Source organism: Callithrix jacchus, chromosome 16, assembly GCF_049354715.1.
Source record: "Callithrix jacchus isolate 240 chromosome 16, calJac240_pri, whole genome shotgun sequence".
NCBI classification, from domain to species: domain Eukaryota; kingdom Metazoa; phylum Chordata; class Mammalia; order Primates; family Cebidae; genus Callithrix; species Callithrix jacchus.
In genome coordinates, this window is record NC_133517.1 from 88,436,059 (window position 1) to 88,455,593 (window position 19,535).

General features: G+C 37.4%; 1 protein-coding gene and 1 pseudogene across 5 annotated transcripts in view; both read right to left on the minus strand.

Moving 5' to 3' along the window:
* Window positions 1–13,863, minus strand: part of LOC103788657 (uncharacterized) — a 304,484-nt gene extending 290,621 nt beyond the window's left edge. For all 5 annotated transcript variants that reach the window (XM_078353346.1, XM_078353347.1, XM_078353344.1 and 2 more), the window contains exons 1-2: window positions 13,687–13,863; window positions 12,773–12,901 (exon numbers count right to left, since the gene is read on the minus strand). The gene's annotated coding sequence lies outside the window, so the exon portion shown is untranslated. The remainder of the gene's footprint in view (window positions 1–12,772; window positions 12,902–13,686) is intronic.
* Window positions 13,705–14,364, minus strand: LOC144576531 (dnaJ homolog subfamily B member 6 pseudogene; annotated as a pseudogene).
* Window positions 14,365–19,535: the final 5,171 nt, after the last annotated feature.

The window sequence follows — 19,535 nt, forward strand, 5'->3', positions numbered from 1 at the left end:
GAACTAATATTACAAAGAAAATAACTTGAGAATGCAAGAAAAACTGTTGAATCCACAATTTTGGTGGGTCACTAAATAATATTCTCTTCAAATTTCATTACTGTGACAGTCAACATGCCAGATTCCCCAAATTAAACATACTTCTTCATAATTAAATATCACAGCTTCATTGTTCCGATAACAAAATTGAAATATTTTCCACCATGATAATATCCTTAGCAGATAATGTCATTGGAATAAAATGATGTTACCACATGATAATAGGCTCTCAATGCCAAAGTCAAGTTAGACTGTTTATTTTCAAAGCAGATCATTACATTGACTTTTTTTCCATTACCAAGTGATTGATGCAGTTTTCAAGGTGACCAACAAAAATTTCACACAAAAAATGATCTAACGATGGGGTTATGTGCTGAATGATTCATATACCAAGGGAGATGCCACATATAGCATCATAGAATCCATTTAAAAATTAACCTTTACCAAACCTTCAGCTGCAGTCTGCTCTGCAGAATTAGAGCAGCTGTCTGAGGCTCCAAAAGTGCCTCAAAACACAATAAAAGCTTGTGTTGACATAGTCCATTTCTTGATAACTATGGAATTCTGGAATAGAACACCTGCCAACAGAGGAACCTGGTGAACAACTAATAGACATGAACCAACTTATCTTGAAAAGCAGCCTGAAGAAAGGTGGCACTACAAATACTAGGCCCCACAAACAGGCTCTGACCACAAACCAAAGAAAAGCCTTCCTACACACCTCCCAGACCACAGCTCTTTCAGCAACTTAGGGATAAAATCCTATCAGTGAGGTCATCTTCAAATACTAAGGACTAACAATGAATACCTTTCTCTGAGACTCAAAGAACCTACAAAAGTCCTTTCAGGCAGAACATGCTCAGTGCAAATGATTGCATTATCACGTTTTTGTCTCTCTGCTTCAGAGGAAGGCAAAGGGAGAGGAGTACTATCTCTAAAATAAAAAGGCTAGGTGATTCGACTTGGATTGGTTGACTTTCAGAATCAGATGTGCCATTGGAAAAATACGCCAAGTTCTATACACTTCTCATTTTAACAAATATTTAATAAGTAAGGCATGTGCTAAGGGCTGCTGGAGGTTGAAAAAGAAAACAAAACAAAACCCCAAAAAAGTCTACTCTATCCAAATCACGCTGCTTGCTCACTGTTATTTATTTTCTCTGCATGAAGTCATTTGGGCTGGGAGAGTTCCAGTCGAGAGTACTTTGTACAGTCAGTGCTTGCTGCTTGCATGAGATGTGTGCCATGCACAATATTTTTGATGTTGATGTTAATTGGTGTTGAATACAACTTATTTATTATTCTAAATAATTATACATGTGTTACAGATGTCTGAGGTTTCAAGGGCCTAAGTTGCATGTTAAAGATTAAAAGGGGCTGGGCACAGTGGCTCATGCCTGTAATCCCAGCACTTTGGGAGGCCAAGACAGGCAGTAACCTGAAGTCAGGAGTTCGAAACTAGCCTGGCCAACATGGTGAAACCCTATCTTTACTAAAAGAACAAAACTTAGCTGAGCATGGTGGTGGGTGCATGTAATCCCAGCTACTTGGGAGGCTGAGGCTGAAGAATTGCTTGAACCCAGGAGGCAGAGCCTGCAGTGAGCTGAGGTTGTGCCACTGCACTACAGCCTGGGCAACAAAACAGAAACTCCATCTCAAAAAAAAGTAAATAAGTAAATAAAAGGGATAGATTTCTCAACTGGGCAATCCAATAAGGTAACACTAACTGGCCATTGGCAAGTATAATATCCAAAGTGTCTGAGAGACAGTCTTAGTACAATCTTTAAATGATCGCTCATTGATGAGAAAAAGCACAGTAATCCAGAGCCCCTTAAATATATTTCAAGAGAGTGTTTCTCAATGTCACATGTTGCCCTAGGGAAAATCCTGTGTGCTCAGGGCTAACCAAGAGCTCTTCAGCCCTGATTGATAAAACATGTCCCACAAGATCTCTAGAAATGCCTTCATGCCAAGCTCCTGTCTGGCCCTCCAGCAACTTCCACTGTGATGTCCTCTACCTGAAGGAGATTCTCCTGTCAATAAAGTTTTCAGTTCTAGGCATGGTTGGTCGAGTTTTCATTTTTCTGTAACGATCTGTCTGGGTTTCTTGCTCCCATAGTCTTTGCCCTACTTTCTTAGCATCTCATGCTTCTCTTCAGTAGCACTTATCCCAGTTGTTACAGGTCTAATGTCTGTCTTTCTCGTTAGACATTAAACAGTATGGTGTAGCAGTTAACATCTGGCTTGTTCTCTACCATATTCCTAAAACTTAGCACAGCCTTGGCACAGAATAAATGCTTAAAAAATACTTGCTAATTTTCTTGATTCTCACATATTAATCTTTACCCAGGCTCTGGAAACTGCTCGTGGTCAGGGGGAACACTGAATTCTAGCTTAAAACTCATGGAAATCATAAGCAAGTCAAATTTGTTACCAACGTCAACTTTGCCTTGTGCCAGCTTGTAGTAGTGCAACATTTGACTTATTCCTCAGGAGAAAAATCCGTAACTCTGAGCCCCAGTATGGTGGTCTAGGGGCTGGGACCATGATTTGCTGCTATTGCCAGTCCTCTCTTGGTGAAGGTAAGTATTGCATGGCTACCTGCTGACAGCCTTCCCTAATGGCCCATATTTCATAGTCTCCACCTCTAGACTCTGCCTATCAGATTTTTCAGATGTTTTTTCTTGACTTATCTGATGCTGTTTGCATATACGTCTTTCTGTTGCTTATCATCATACTCTGACTCACTTGAAACCTAGTCTAGATTTAGACAACCTTACTGCTAGAAGCACCATGCAGCTTGTATTGCATATACTTTTAAAAGCTCTATGTCACTTGTTAAAGATAATTAACATACTATTTTGATGTAAAAATTTTGGAATATCTTCGTAATTTGTTGTAAAAATTAAATGAAAGACATAATTCATTTAATTTAACATTAGCCTCAAATTCTCTGTAGTCATCATTTATTCTTGAGACCTTTGGCAAGTTAAAAATATCCAATCTACAAATTGCTTTCAAAAATAATCAATAATTAATAAGAAATTTAATAGGTAATAGAGTAACATGATGTTATACCTTGCATACATTAAACATTTATTAACTTCAACTTAGCTGTTATCTTTTCATATTTGGAGCCAGTACTTTTTTTAAGCCTCAAGTATTTTTTTTTTTTTTTTTTTTTTGAGACGGAGTTTCGCTCTTGTTACCCAGGCTGGAGTGCAATGGCGCTATCTCGGCTCACCGCAACCTCCGCCCCCTGGGTTCAGGCAATTCTCCTGCCTCAGCCTCCTGAGTAGCTGGGATTACAGGCACGCGCCACCGTGCCCAGCTAATTTTTTGTAATTTTTAGTAGAGACGGGGTTTCACCATGTTGACCAGGATGGTCTCGATCTGTTGACCTCGTGATCCACCCACCTCGGCCTCCCAAAGCCTCAAGTATTTTTATGGGCCTCTGAGAAGCTCATGGTCCCTAGGCAGTATTCCTAGAGTGTTGAAGGCAAAAAGTTGCCTTATCCTATGAAAGATTTTTATTCTCATGAATCAGTGTAGAGTTCCACAACCTAGCCTTTGCCAATCTTCTAAGACTTGCAAATCTAAATCTGAACTGTAACAGGCAGCTATATCATGAGCAATAAACAAAGCTCTTCCCTTTTAGTGAGATCTCCATTCTATGTTGATTTCCCTATCATTGTAAAATACTGATGATTTTTATAAAGGTTTAGTACCCTAGTCCGTGATCTTTTCAGACATGTATCTGAGAGGTGTTATGACCCACTGAAGGTCTCTTAGCCCCTTAGTAATGCAAGCCTTCAGCAGGCTCAGGCAAAGCGGTGTCTCCTGCCTAATGCCGAGTCCAGGACAGATTTCTCCTGGTAACCAGGCAGGCACACAAGGACAAACATGTCAAACCAACTGCAATTGTATGCGGGTCCCAAAATAGATACTTCTGGTTACAATATTAATTTACTTCAAATTACATACACATCTCTGAAGTATTACCAAATAATATGTTTCACAGATATTGAAGATGGGAAAACTTCATTAGATCATACAGTTTTCTCTCTTTCTCTCTCTTTTTTTCTGGCATCTAAATTTCTCTAGTACCCTATAATTAGTGGGACTTATCATGACCAAACTGCCAACTCTTCTGGAAGCGCTTACTTAATCATGTTAGCAAGGGACAGGTAAAAATGTGATGTAATTCAATCTATATTTGCTGTTCTTGGGGATTTATTTCTACCCACTGTATTGGCCCCACATATATCTGTTTGTGAGTCATTGGGTAGAATAATAGATTATTTCTTACCGTTTCAATAAGTAATATGCTGTTAATTCATCTTTCTAATCCACATAAGTCTGCTAAAGAAATGAACATGATTAATTATTTTACATTGCTAGAAAATTCTTCCTCCATTCCTCCAGGGAGCCATCTGATCATTTACAGATATATCAGTGAAACACAAGTGGGTTGGTCTACCAAAGACTTGTTTCCTTTGGATCAAACCTGCTGGATTTTCATGTGGCTGGATGCCCATCTTCTTTGGGCAGATGACTGAGCAATAGGAGCAGACATTGAGAGTATGGCATCTACAGCCAGACTAGCTAGATTAAAGGCCTAGATCTGCTATTTACTGTTTGTGAGTCATTGGGAATTTTTCTTAACGTCTCTCTCTCTTCTTCACATCTTCACATAGAAAACCACGCTGGGGGGCCGGGCGCGGTGGCTCATGCCTGTAATCCCAGCACTTTGGGAGGCTGAGGCAGGTGGATCATGAGGTCAAGAGATCGAGACCATCCTGGTCAACATGGTGAAACCCCGTCTCTACTAAAATACAAAAAACTAGCTGGGCACGGTGGCGCGTGCCTGTAACCCCAGCTACTCAGGAGACTGTGGCAGGAGAATTGCCTGAACCCAGGAGGCGGAGGTTGCAGTGAGCCGAGATCGTGCCATTGCACTCCAGCCTGGGTAACAAGAGCGAAACTCTGTCTCAAAAACAAAAACAAAAACCACGCTGGGAGTAGGACCCACCCATAAGGTCACTTGTAAAGATTAAACAAATTAGAGTAGTAAGCTGACATAAACTAAATGTTTAGTACATGAAACGTGATTTGTTCATGCCACAAGGGCCAAAATATTTGGTCAAACATTATTCCGGATCTTTCTGTGAGGATGTTTTGGATAGATTAACATCTACATCAGTAGACTGAATAAAGCAGATTGTGCTCCCTGATATGGGTGAGTCTCATCTCATCAACTAAGGCCTTGAATAGAACAAATAGAATCATCCTTCCCTGAATAAGAGAGAATTATTCCTAACAGCCTTCAAATGGAAACATTGACTTTTCTGGTGTCAAGCTTGCCAGCCTTTAGCCAGAAACTACACCATTTGCTCTCCTGGTTCTCAGGCTCTAGCCTTGGACTGAACTAAACTATCCACTGTCATGAATCTCTTGTTGCCAACTTACTCTGCAGATCCTAGGACGTGCTCACCTCCATAATTGTGTGAGTCAATTTTGTATAATAAATCTCTTTATATACATGTGTATGTGTACATATATTGTCATATATGTGTATATATACATGTACATGTGTGTGCGTATCTATGTACAGTCATATGCCACATAATGGCCTTTCAGTCAGTGATGGGCTTTATATATATGGTAGCCTGATAAGATTATAACGGAGCTAACAAATTCTTATCACCTAGTGATGTCATAGCAATTGTAACATCATAGCACAACACATTACTCAGATATTTGTGGTTTGCTGATGTAAACAAACCTATTATGCTGCCAGTCATATAAAAGTCTAGCACATACAATTATGTACAATACGTAATACTTGATAATGATATAAGCCACTATATTACTGCTTTGTGTATTTAGTATAATATTCTTTTTTTTTTTTTTTTTGAGACATAGTTTTGCTGTTGTTACCCAGACTGGAATGCAATGGCACCATCTCGGCTCACTGCAACCTCCGCCTCCTGGGTTCAAGCGATTCTCCTGCCTCAGCCTCCTGAGTAGCTGGGACTACAGGCGCACCCCACCATGCCCAGCTAATTTTTGTATTTTTAGTAGAGACGAGGTTTCACCTTGTTGACCAGGATGGTCTCGATCTCTTGACCTCGTGATCCACCCGCCTCGACCTCCCAAAGTGCTGGGATTATAGGCGTGAGCCACTGCACCTGGCCTAGTATAATATTCTTTTTTTTATTGCTATTTTAGAGTGTGCTCCTTCTACTTATTAAAAAAAAGAGTTAACTATAAAACAACTTCAGGCAGGTCCTCAGAGGTATTGGAGAAGAAGGCATTGTTATCACAGAAAACAACAGCTCCATGTGTGTTGTTGTCCCTAAAGACCCTTCAGTGGCACAAGATGTGGAAATGGGAGACAGTGATATTGATGATCCTGACCCTATGTGGGTCTAGGCTCACATGTGTGTGTTCGTGTATTAGCTTTTAATAAAAAAGTTTAAAAATGAAAATAAAAAATTTTCAAAATAGGAAAAAGTTTATAGGCTACAGATATAAAGAAAGAAAATATTCTTTATAACTGTACAACATGTTTGTGTTTTAAGCTATCACAAGTCAAAAAGTTAAAAAATGTAAAGTTTATAGTAAAAAAGTTACACTAAGCTAATTTATTATTGAAAAAAAAGAAATGTTTTTATAAATTTAGTGTAGCCTAAATCTACAGTGTTTATAAAGTCAACAATTGTGTAGACCCACAACTCACTCACTGACTCAGCCAGAGCAACTTCTAATCTTGCAAACTCTACTCACGGTAAGTGTTTCATACAGGCATATCATTTTTTATTTTTATATAATATTATTACCTTACCAGTTCTGTGTTTAGATACACAAATACTTACCACTGTGTTACAATTACCTACAGTATTCAGTACAGTAACAAGCTATACAGCATAGAGGCAGTACATGTAGCCTAGAGGCAGCAGCAGGCTATACCATATAACCTAGATGTATAGTAAGCAATACCATCTATGTTTGTGTGAGTACACTCCATGATGTTAGCATGGTGATGAAATCACCTAATAACACATTTGTTTGCATGTATCCTCATTGTTAAGTAACACATAATGTGTGTGTGTCATATATATAATAGACATATTATGTATATGTGTGTATCATTGTTAAGTGACAATGTCACACACACACATATATATACAGTATAATAAATATGATATATGATATATATATATGTTATGTATATATAATTCTGGCTTGAAGATGGATGGGGCCATGTAAAAAGAAATGTGAGAAGCTTCTCAGGTGCTGAGAAAAATCCCTTGCTGACAACCAGTAAGGAAACAGGCATCTCAGTCCTACAACCACAAGGACTGAATTCTGCCAGGAAGCTGAATGACTGCCCTTGGATGTGAATTTCTCCTAGAAACTCTAGACCAAAGATTTACTTCTTTTTAAAAATTCTCACTAATATTCTAAAAGTGTAAATTAGTATTATCACCTTACAGGAGCAGAAACCAAATTTCACAGCTATTAATTAATCGCCCTTTCTAAGATCACAAAACTAGTAAGTAATAGAGCCAGGGGATTTGAACTAAAATCTCCTTAAAGATATAGCTTGGGACCAGGTGTTGTGGGTCATGCCTGTAATCCCAGCACTTTGGGAGGCTGAGGTGGGTGGATCACCTGAGGTCAGGAGTTCAAGACCATCCTGGTCCACATGGTGAAACCCCATATCTACTAAAAATATTCAAAAAATAAGCCGGGTGTGGTGGTGGGTGCCTGTAATCCAATCTACTCAGTAGGCTGAGGCAGGAGAATTGCTTGAACCCAGGAGATGGAGGTTGCAGTGAGCTGACATGGTGTCACCGTACTCCAGCCTGGGTGACACTGGGTGACAGAGTGAGACTCAGTCTCAAAAAAAAAAGAAGATATAGCTTGAGTTCTTAACATTATATCCACAATAATAATACAAGCTAGAATCTAAAAAATGGTATGCTGTTTCTGTCCACAGAAAGCTAGATTTTAAGTATGAAAAATCTGATACTAAAGAATATTGTCAGCCAGGTATGGTGGCTCATGCCTGTAATCCCAAAACTTTGGGAGGCCAAGGTGGGTGGATCACCTGAGGTAAAAAGTTCAAGACCAGTCTGTCCAAGATGATGAAACCCTGTCTCTACTAAAAATACAAAAATTAGCCGGGCAGGTGGTGGACACCTTTAATCCCAGCTATTCAGGAGGCTGAAGCAGGAGAATCACTTGAAGCCAGGAGAATGAGGTTGCAGTGAGCTGAGATTGCTCCACTGCACTCCAGCCTGAGCAACAAGAGCAAAATTCCATCTCAAAAAAAAATAAATAAATAAAGAATATTGTCAATTTTAGGAAGTGATCAAAGCAGGGATTAGCAGGGTCAGATTTGCATTTTCAAAGATTTCTCCAGAAATGTGGAGGATGTGGGTGGGTTAAGGGAGGAAGAAATATGAGATGAGACTCTAAATAAGGTTAGAACTATAGGGATGGAAAGGAAGAACAGACAGAAAGGATATTAAAACATAAGACTGGATGTAACAGCAATTGATTGATAATAAAAAGGGATCAATAAAAATGAGTCAAGTATGTGTCTAGGGAGATAGGATGAATAGTGAAATGGAGTTTCAAAAGGAGGAGCAAATTTGTAGAGCAAAGGTGGTTAGTTTGTTTCCACATCTAAGACATTCAAGGTATCCATATAAGAATGAAGTATTACTTCTAGTGACAATAGAGGTGAGGTATGAAGAGAGAGATTGGGGTGCCATGATTAAGGGGACAACTAAAGCCCTCCAAGTGGGCAGGGCTACTCAGGGAGAGTAGCTAAGGAAGGAGAGCAGTGATTAAAGATGAAACCCTAAGCAACACCAACACTAAGAGCAGAAGAGGAAGGGAATTGGGAAAGAAAGGATAAATTGTAGAAGAAGGAAAACCACAAGTGGAAATTTATTGTACATATTTTCCCCTGCTATGGTATGTATGCACAAACATAAGTTAAGAAAAATTATTGAGAAATACTAATTCCTTATTTAATTACTCCCGTACAATTGAAGACATTCCATCCTCCTCAGTTTTGAAACAGTGTACAGTGAGTTCCCAGCTCACTGGGTTAGAAAAAAACAGAGACATGAGTCAGTACTTATTCCTCCATTTTCTGTGCCAATTAGCTCTTCAGTCTCCAGGCTGTCTCCCTCTTCTGTGAATGTCCACACGATGGGTGTTTGAGCTGAAGCCTGGCAGCTCCAGTCTGCCCCTGCACCATGCTTTTTCTCTTACATGAAGCCTTGATTAATCATCCTTTGCCTTCAAATAAGAAAACTGGACCCCTTCCTGACACCTTACACTAAAATTAACTCCAGATGGATTAAAGACTTAAACATAAGACCTGGCACCATAAAAACCCTAGAAGAAAATCTAGGCAAAACCATTCAGGACATAGGAGTAGGCAAGGACTTCATGACCAAAACACCAAAAGCATTGGCAACAAAAGCCAAAATAGACAATTGGGACCTAATCAAACTCCACAGCTTCTGCACAGAAAAAGAAACAGTCACTAGAGTGAATCGGCAACCAACAGAATGGGAAAAAATTTTTGCAGTTTACCCATCTGACAAAGGGCTGATATCCAGAATTTACAAAGAACTCAAACAGATTTACAGGAAAAAAGCAAACAAACCCATTCAAAAACGGGCAAAGGATATGAACAGACACTTTACAAAAGAATACATACATGAGGCCAACAAACATATGAAAAAATGCTCATTATCACTGGTCATTAGAGAGATGCAAATCAAAACCACACTGAGATACCATCTCACGCCAGTTAGAATGGCAATCATTAAAACATCTGGAGACAACAGATGCTGGAGAGGATGTGGAGAAATAGGAACACTATTACACTGTTGGTGGGAATGTAAACTAGTTCAACCATTGTGGAAGACAGTGTGGCGATTCCTCAAGGCCTTAGAAACAGAAATTCCATTTGACCCAGCAATCCCATTACTGGGTATATATCGAAAGAACTATAAATCGTTCTACTATAAGGACACATGCACACGAATGTTCATTGCAGTACTGTTTACAATAGCAAAGACCTGGAACCAACCCAAATGTCCATTGATGATAGACTGGACTGGGAAAATGTGGCACATATACACCATGGAATATTATGCAGCAATCAAAAATGATGAGTTCATGTCCTTTGTAGGGACATGGATAAATCTGGAGAACATCATTCTCAGCAAACTGACACAAGAACAGAAAATGAAATATTGCATATTCTCACTCATAGGTGGGTGATGAAGAGTGAGAACACATGGACACAGGGAAGGGAGTACTACACACTGGGGTCTATTGGGGGAATAGGGGAGGGACAGCGCGGGGGGTGGGGCTGGGAAGGGATAGCCTAGGGAGAAATGCCAAATGTGGGTGAAGGGGAGGAAGGCAGCAAAACACACTGCCATGTGTGTACGTATGCAACTGTCTTGCATGTTCTGCACATGTACCCCAAAACCTAAAATGCAATTAAAAAAATAAAAAATAAAAAAATAAAATCAAGGACAAAAAAAAAGAGAACTGGTTCTCTAAAATGAAGAAATTCAAGTGTCAGATTTCAATTAACTTAGCTAGTGACTGCTATATCAATGGGTGAATCATGCCACTTTGAGGAATGAGATTAACAAAAGTAAATGAAAGTAATAAGGGTGGCACCCAGGGTAAAATCACCCTTTCATTACATTACCTTCTACCAAATAACTTTAGATTATTCTTAGCAGAAGAAAAAGAACCTTGGAAGAATTATAATTGGCAATCCTTCATTAGTAAAAATTAAATCAATCAAGAAGGGCCTCTAGTTCTTTGATTTGGGTTTAGCATATTCAGTTTCCTCACTTCCAAAGCCTTGATTTTATGCCTCCCCCAAACCCCTACTTAAATTTCCAGCATCATCACAACCATTACATATTTTATTTGTGTATTCATTTAGAATCTATTTTCCACCATGCAAAGTCCATGAATGTTGAAGACTCTTTTTCTACTTTATTCACAGCTGAATTTCCAGTATGCAGAACAATTTTTGACATATAATACATGCTCAACAAATAAATTACATCAACATCAAATTTATTTCTACTATATGATGCCAGAAACTAAGATATAAATTATTACTAAAATTATAATGTTAACAAATTCGAGGGCTGTATAGTGAAAATACTCCTAGTAGTGTTCGTATGGAGCTACATAACCTTGAACAGTTAATTTCTCCAGACTTCATTCTCTGTAAAAGAAGACAGTGAGACAAATTAACCCTTAAGATCCCTTAGAGCTCCAGAATCTAAGTTTAGGGTAAGGCAAGGAAATGAAAAAAGAGAATGGGAAGGTCGATATCTCAGAGTGCTTTGAATAATGAAATGGTGGCCTCAAAGGGTAAAATGGGAAAGAGGTAAAAGTAAGGGTGTGTGTAAGTGAAGAAAGTGGTCAGTCAACTCTGAAAAGCAGGGCAAAAAAGAGAGAGTTCAAGAGGAGACAGTTCATGAAGTGTTTGTGCTTAGGCAAACATTGTGCACTTCGGGATGAAAGAGACAAGACCAGGGATGTAATTTGTCATCTCTTAAGAAGTTGTTGAGGAAGGAGTCCTGAGTTAATAACTGCAGGGAGGAGGAGAACTACTCAGGAACAAAGTTTTTGTTGGGACCCTGGTATTACTAGCTATCCTTGAGGAGCCTCCATTTCCTGGCTGACTCCAGGCTGCTGACAGTGTCTTTTCATTCTCAGATTTGAAGATAGAGGATGAGCTGATGAAGTGACTCAGATACATCTTACACTGAAAACTCCAAAGAAAATTCTTAGTGGCCCTTTCTAGAAAATCTCAGAGGATGGTTCCAGCTACTGCAAGGCCTTTCCCCTCTGTCTTGCCTGTGCTCAACACCACAAATAAAAGAGTGTTTTTCTGAATCCTTATTTTGTTTCACAAGGCCCAAATCTCAAACTAATACACAGTTAAAATGTAGACATTAGAGGGGATTTTTCTTAGAGAAAATTCTCAATAAGCACATACTTGTACAACATTCAGAATGACTTTAAGTAAATATTTGGTTTCATTTGCTCCATTCTTTTTTTTCTTTCACTCAGGAAAGAATGCACCAAACACATTCATGTCAATTTTCTTTTTTTCTTTTTCTTTTAAGCAAATGACAAAGACCCAGCTTTTTTTTTGAGACAGAGTCCAGCTCTGTTGCTCAGTCTGGAGGGCAGCAGTGTGATCTCGACTCACTGCAACCTTCACCTCCTGGGTTGAAGTGATTCTCCTGCCTCAGGCTCCTGAGTAGGTGGGATTACAGGCACACACCATCATGCCTGGATGATTTTTTTAATTTTTAGTAAAGACGGGGTTTCACCACGTTGGCCAGGCTGATCTTGAATTCCTGACCTCAGGTGATCCACCTGCCTCAGCCTCCCAAAGTGCTCGGATTATAGGCATGAGCCACCAAGCCTGCCCACAGCTATACTTTTTAAACCTAATCTTAATTTTACAATTTAAACAACTGTCCAAACTTAACAAATTGCCAGCATTCATTCACAACTAGAAAACATTCTTAATTTATATTAAACCAGAAATGTATTATCATTATTGCATTAATATAGTTTGCTACTAAATGCTGAAAAAAATTAAAGTTATTTCTGTAGTACAGGGGTGCCCAACCCTTGGGCCACTGACCTGTAGCAGTCTGTAGCCTGTTAGGAACTGGATCTCACAGCAGGAGGTGAGCAGTGGGTAAGCCAGGAAAGCTTAATCTGTATATACAGCCATTCCCCATTGCTGGCAATATCTCCTGAGTTCCATCTCCTGTAAGATCAGTACAGCATTAGATTCTAATAGCAATGTGGACCCTACTGTGAACTGCACATGTGAGGGATCTAGGCTGCATGCTCCTTATGAGGATCTAATACCTGATGATCTGCCACTGTCACCCATCATTCCCACATGGGACTTAAGGGACACAAACTCAGGGCTCTCCCTGATTCTACATTAAGATGAGTTATATAATTATTTCATTAAAGATTACAGTATAATAATAGAAATAAAGTACACAATAAATGTAATGTTCCTGAGTCATCCCAGAACTATCCCCCATCCCCACCCCACTGTGGAGAAATTGTCTTCCATGAAATTGGCCCCTGGTGCCAAAACGGTTGAAGACTGTTGCTGTAGAAGATTCATCCTGTCAATGTTAACCTCACAGCAGGACGATACTACAAGACTCACATTTCAGACGCAACGGAAAATCAGATCCATGCTGGTGTTAGTGTGCAATCTCATCCTACTACAAAAGGGTAAAGTCTCACCTTGGAATATGTTTAATAAAAAGGCAAAGTGCACACATAGATTTCAACAATTTTAAAGACAAAAAATAGGTCCCAACAATAAACTCAAAAGTTTATGACAAATAGGGGCTCTGATGAGCTGTTTATAAATACTTTGGATTAAGTACAGTTATGCGGAAAGTCAAGTTTATTTGAAATCTTAAAAAAAGTTCCTGTTAATCCTCAAATGGCACTTGTTATTTTTAACATTTCTGTTAAATGCATGCATTGAATTACTTATTACCCAAGCCAGCAGCTGCTTCTTACCATTTATCATTTAGGACTTTAACTGGCCATCCTTTCCAACATCGATTCCTTCTTGACCATTCTCGACAATCCTCTTTGTAGTAATTTTTCTGCCAACCATTTCAGTAGAAACTGATAGCGATTTGAAGTTGCTCATCCCAGTACCACCAAATGAGATGAAAGAGAATGAAGTCAGACCCCATGACTTAGTAACCTGAATGAAATAAATCCAAAGAAATCAAATGGAAATGGGTCCCTTCTACCAAAAACTTTCCCTGAAGACATCGTCTGGGTTACAGAATAGGAAGCCAAACTCACAGGGACTGTCAAAATGATTTCCACCTCCTCTCCACCAATTAATCCTTTTTTGCCATATTTGTCATAGATATCCTGCTTTTTAGCATCTGACAGCCTAGGCTACTAGTTTGAATTTTCTCTCTGCTTCTTTATTCTCAGGATTTTTATCTGGGTATTACTTCAGTGCCAGTTTTTGATATGCCTTTTTAATATCCTCAGTTGAGGCATGTTTCTGTATTCCTAGAACTTTGTAGTAAACCGCCATGTCTTAACAGATTGTTGGAACACGTCCAAGGACAGAGGTGACTGGCAGGAAGACACAGGGGAGGCAAGGCAGTGGCCGGGGGCTCTTCTAGGCTCCAGCACCCCTGCACTGGTGGCAGCAGCCTGCTCAGCTCTTTAAAAACAAAATCCAGCTGACAACACAGCATCTCTAAAATTTCATTAAATAAAGTCACCAACATTAAATATAATCAAGTAAAAACATAACTATTTCTCTAGCATAGCTACCTACAATTGCAGTAGTGTTTTCTAATTAAAACCAAAAAGAAGATAAACTCATCAAATCCCACTGGAATTCACTGAATGCAGGTACAAATTTTTAAAATATAAAACAATGAGCTTGTTTTTCGAATGAATCTGTACATTCTTCTACTTGTTTATTTAAACTGTAACTGTTGTGTTTAAATATTACAAAGAAAATAAATATACCCTTTATGGAAAGAAGTGAAACCAATAATTTTAAATGACCTAATTAGCTCTACCAATCCATTCAGCTACTACTTTTTAGTCAATACCAGCAGAAAACTATGACTTCCTGGATTTGGAAATGATACACAGCCCTCAATGAACTTACACCATAATGTTGCCCATTTTTTCTTCCACATAGAACAGCAACTTATCTTTATTCGTTTTTTCTAAAGTAAAAATTTGCATATCATCTCAATTTTTTCAGTGATTTCTAGTAAAATGTGAAGAGTATTCCAGGCACGTCTTAGCAGGCAGGGGAGGAAGGTAGACCTACTGGTTTTATTTTCATGAGAAATTTAGGGGACTGAAGATAAAATAAACATGCCTGGGCCTCTTAGGACTGAGGCGTGGCCCCATAAATCTGGGAACAATGACTCCTGCTTACCTTTTCAGGCATTATGCTGTTTGAAAATAAACTTATTTGAAGGGAAGAAGAGTCAAGACAATATCTTGGGCCGGGCATCGTGGCTCATGCCTGTAATCCCAGTATTTTGGGAGGCCAAGGCAGGTGGATCACTTGATGTCAGGAGTTCAAGACCAGCCTGGCCAACATGGCAAAACCTCATCTCTACTAAAAAAAAAAAAAAAAAAAAAAAAAGCCAGGCGTAGTGACACATTCCTGTCTCAGCTACTCAAGAGGCTGAGGGAGGAGAATTGCTTGAACCCTGGAGGTGGAGGTTTCAGTGAGCCGAGATTTCGCTACTGCACTCCAACCTGGGCAACAGAGTGAGACTCTAAAAACAAAACACATTACCTTGGTCCATTAGCTAAATGTTTATTTATAAAGGTAAATGGTTTGAGTATGGTATGATGTGGTATCACTAAAATTTTAAGTCCAAGCTGCACAAAGAATGTGGACCAGGGAAGGAGGAGAGGGTACAGCAATTACGACATTTATTAAATGGAAAAGCACATTACTAGAAGTGCCATGGACCACTCAGAACGCACTGTGACTCTAGCAAAGAAGTTATATTCTGAGGGAAAAAATAAGTAATTTTTGCCCTACTGCTTCCCCTCACACTACCAATAGCAAGGTGTGGTTTCTAACATTTCTTAAGAGAGCCTACTCATTTTTCAAGTAACATGTTATACAGATAAAGGACTGATGAAGGGAAGCTCCTGTATTGATTTTTTAGATAGCTGGTAAACCGTTACTTCTGGGTGTGTTGAAAGAGGTTTCTGGAAGAGATTAGCATGAATCACTAGACTAAGTAAAGAAGATCTGCCCTCAATAATGTAAGCAGGCATCATCCAATTCTTTAACAGCCGAGATAGAACAAAAAGGTGGAGGAAGAGTGAATTATCTCTTTCTTCTTAAGCTGGAGCATTCATCCCCTTCCTTAGACACTGGAGCTCCTGGTTCTCAAGCTTTCAGATTTCAGGACTTACACCACTCCTCAACACTGAGCTCTCAGGCCTTTGGATTTAGAATAAATTATACCAAGACCTTTCCTGGTTCCCCAGCTTGCAGACATCATATCATTAGACTTTTGGGCCTCTGTGATTGCATGAGCCAATTCCCATAATAAAAATGTATTTGTATTATGGGATATATAGGATATATATATCTATATCATATATATGATATCACAGACATCATATCATTAGACTTTTGGGCCTCTGTGATTGCATGAGCCAATTCCCATAATAAAAATGTATTTGTATTATGGGATATATAGAATATCTATATCTATATCATATATATGATATCACAGACATCATATCATTAGACTTTTGGGCCTCTGTGATTGCATGAGCCAATTCCCATAATAAAAATGTATTTGTATTATGGGATATATAGAATATCTATATCTATATCATATATATGATATCACAGACATCATATCATTAGACTTTTGGGCCTCTTTGATTGCATGAGCCAATTCCCATAATAAAAATGTATTTGTATTATGGGATATATAGGATATATATCTATATTATATATAGGATATATATCTACATCATATATAGGATATAGATATCATACACAAACACACACACACACATATCCTATTTGTTCTGTTACTCTGGAGGAACTGTGACTAATACAGGCTATCACAACAGTTTACTTACAAATTTATGGAGTACAAGTGTGATTTTGTTACATGCATAGATTGTGTACCAGCAAATAAGAGCTTTTAGAGTACACATCAGCCAATTAAACTTCAAGAACCCTGAAGATGTTCAGGTGGGAAATGTCTGTATCCAGGAAATTAATCTTTAATTTTCCCAGTCTCAGAATAAATGCTCAAAAGAGAAGTGTCAAAGCTGTTTGTACTAGTTACTTGGAACCTGTTGTGAAGAGATATGTTGGCAGAATAATGCACTAGTGGTCAGGTAAGCAGATTTTAAAAAATTATAAAAGAAGAAAAATGCCAAAGTTGATATGCTCAGCAAAATTTTCATTCTATGAAATAATATGATGTATAGTTTCCTAGTTTGTGTAACTGAATCTGTAAATTTCTATATCTTTCATCATAACAAAAATGCCTTCCAACTCTCAGACACATGCAAAGAAGAATATTATGTCCTAGGAAAAAGAATCAGAGATTAAGAAAATGTAAAGATCATGAATATATATGCACCTAACAATATAGTCTCAAAATATGCAAAATAATAATTTTAAAACTATGGAGACATTTGTAGCTGGAGATTTTAATCCAGTTTTCTCAGAAACTAATAGTTTAAATCAACCAAAAATAAACAAATACATTAAAAATTTGAATAATATAATCAATTATTTTGAACTAATCATAGACATTTACACCAAATGACAAAATAAAGAGAGAATGTGTATTTAGCACATATGACACATTCATAAAAACTAACGGTACCAGGACAATTATGACACAAAAGAAGCCTCAACAAATGCCAAGTAATTCATAGCATACAGGTATCTTCTCTAACAATAATATTATAAAATTAAATTTTATTATAAACAAATAGCTTTAAAAATCAAATATATATGAAATATGAAAATATACAACTCAGTAATCTTGGGACCAAGAAGAAATAATGTAGAAATTATAATATACCTCAAATCAAATGACAATGAAAACACTAAGGACCAAAAGTTGCATCATAGCTTATGTTAAAAGAATTTTTAGAGTTTTAAATCTATTTAAAAATAAGAAAGTTATAAAGCAAATGAGTCAAAGAGCCAGAAAACAACTACATAAAGCTTGTTTTAAGTAAAGATAGTTGACAAAACTAAATGGTAATTCCTTGAATAGATTAATAAAACCAAAGGCCCTGGTAATATTGCTTTTAAAAATGTGGAAAAAATCACTAGCAATAAGCTATAGATGTAATAGAGATTTTTCAAATAATAAAATATTATTAAAAGTATATTCCAAGACATTTGAAAACCTAGCTTAAACGGATATATTTCTGGAGAATATATAATATGCCAAAATAAATCCAAGAAGAAATATAATACTTGACTAGATGAATCACCATTAAAGAACTGGATATGTGAATCAAGGACACCTCCTCCAAAAACGGACCAAACCTTGGTCCCATACAGTGTTTTAGTTGAGCGCTACAAAACTTTAAAGAACAGATAATCCCTTTACACATATAAGTTGTTCCAGAATAATAGAAGTAAAGGATAAGCAGCTCAACTTATTTTATAAAGCTAGTGTAACCTGAAATCCAAAAATAGATGAACAATAGAAGAACAGAAAATTATGAATATTTTAATCATGTAAATATCTGTAAATAAATTATCAGATGACTGTATCTAGTTAATACAGTTAGACTGTATCTAGTTAAAAAAGTTAATATATCATGATTCAGTATGGTGTATTCAAACAATCCAAGATCATTCAATATTAGAAAACTTATTAATAAAATTCATAGTATTAATAAACTTGAAACATCATGAAGTCATCTCAATAGACAAAGTAAAATAATATTTGATAAAAGTCAATACATATTCATGAATAAATTCTCAAAAAACTGAGTGAAAGGAATTTTCTTGACTTGATAATGCTATCTACTAAAACCCCAAGGTTAACTACATTATCCTTTAAGAACTAGAACAAAATAAAAATTTCCATTTTCTCTGATAATGCACATCTTAATGCAGGAAGAAAGAGAAGTACAGGTTATGATGATTGCAAGGGAAGGTGCAAGACGTCCAGTTGATACAGTAATGCACAGAAAAAAAAACTGAAACAACAAGCCACTGAAACTCATAGGAGTTAATCAAATCTATAAATATACTACCACATTACAGAACTCAAATAACTATAAAATGAGAGTAATTGAATAAAAAGTGGGCTAGGTATTGATGATATGGAATTGTTCAAGCACTTTGAACTATCAAAAAGAAGACCTGAATAAACATACCACATTTAAATTTAATGCAATATCAAGTTTTTAAAAGTCTGCAGAAATGTTTAGGGGAACTTTACAAGCATTTTAAAGTTTATATGGAGGAATCGAACATCCAAATAATTCTAACTCAATATCAGGTATTGAGACAAATTAGAAAGTGCAATAAAAGAGTGGAACTGGTTTGAAAAAGACAAAAAGAAAAACAAATGGAGCAAAATAAATAGTCCAGAAATAAGTCTATGGATTGATTATATAGGATGTAAAGCAGAAATTCAGCTTTTTCCCCACTATATAGTGTGCTATAATATATTTCTCCAAAACAAAAGAACTTGGCCTTTTCTCACAAATTCACATTGTGAGAATATATTAGAATCCCTAATGGAGATGTATTGGAAAAATAAAAGATTTTCATGCTTAAACCCCACTCAATACACAGGTTACGCTGGTTACAATGAAGTCTAGAAACATCTTAAGTCCAGTGT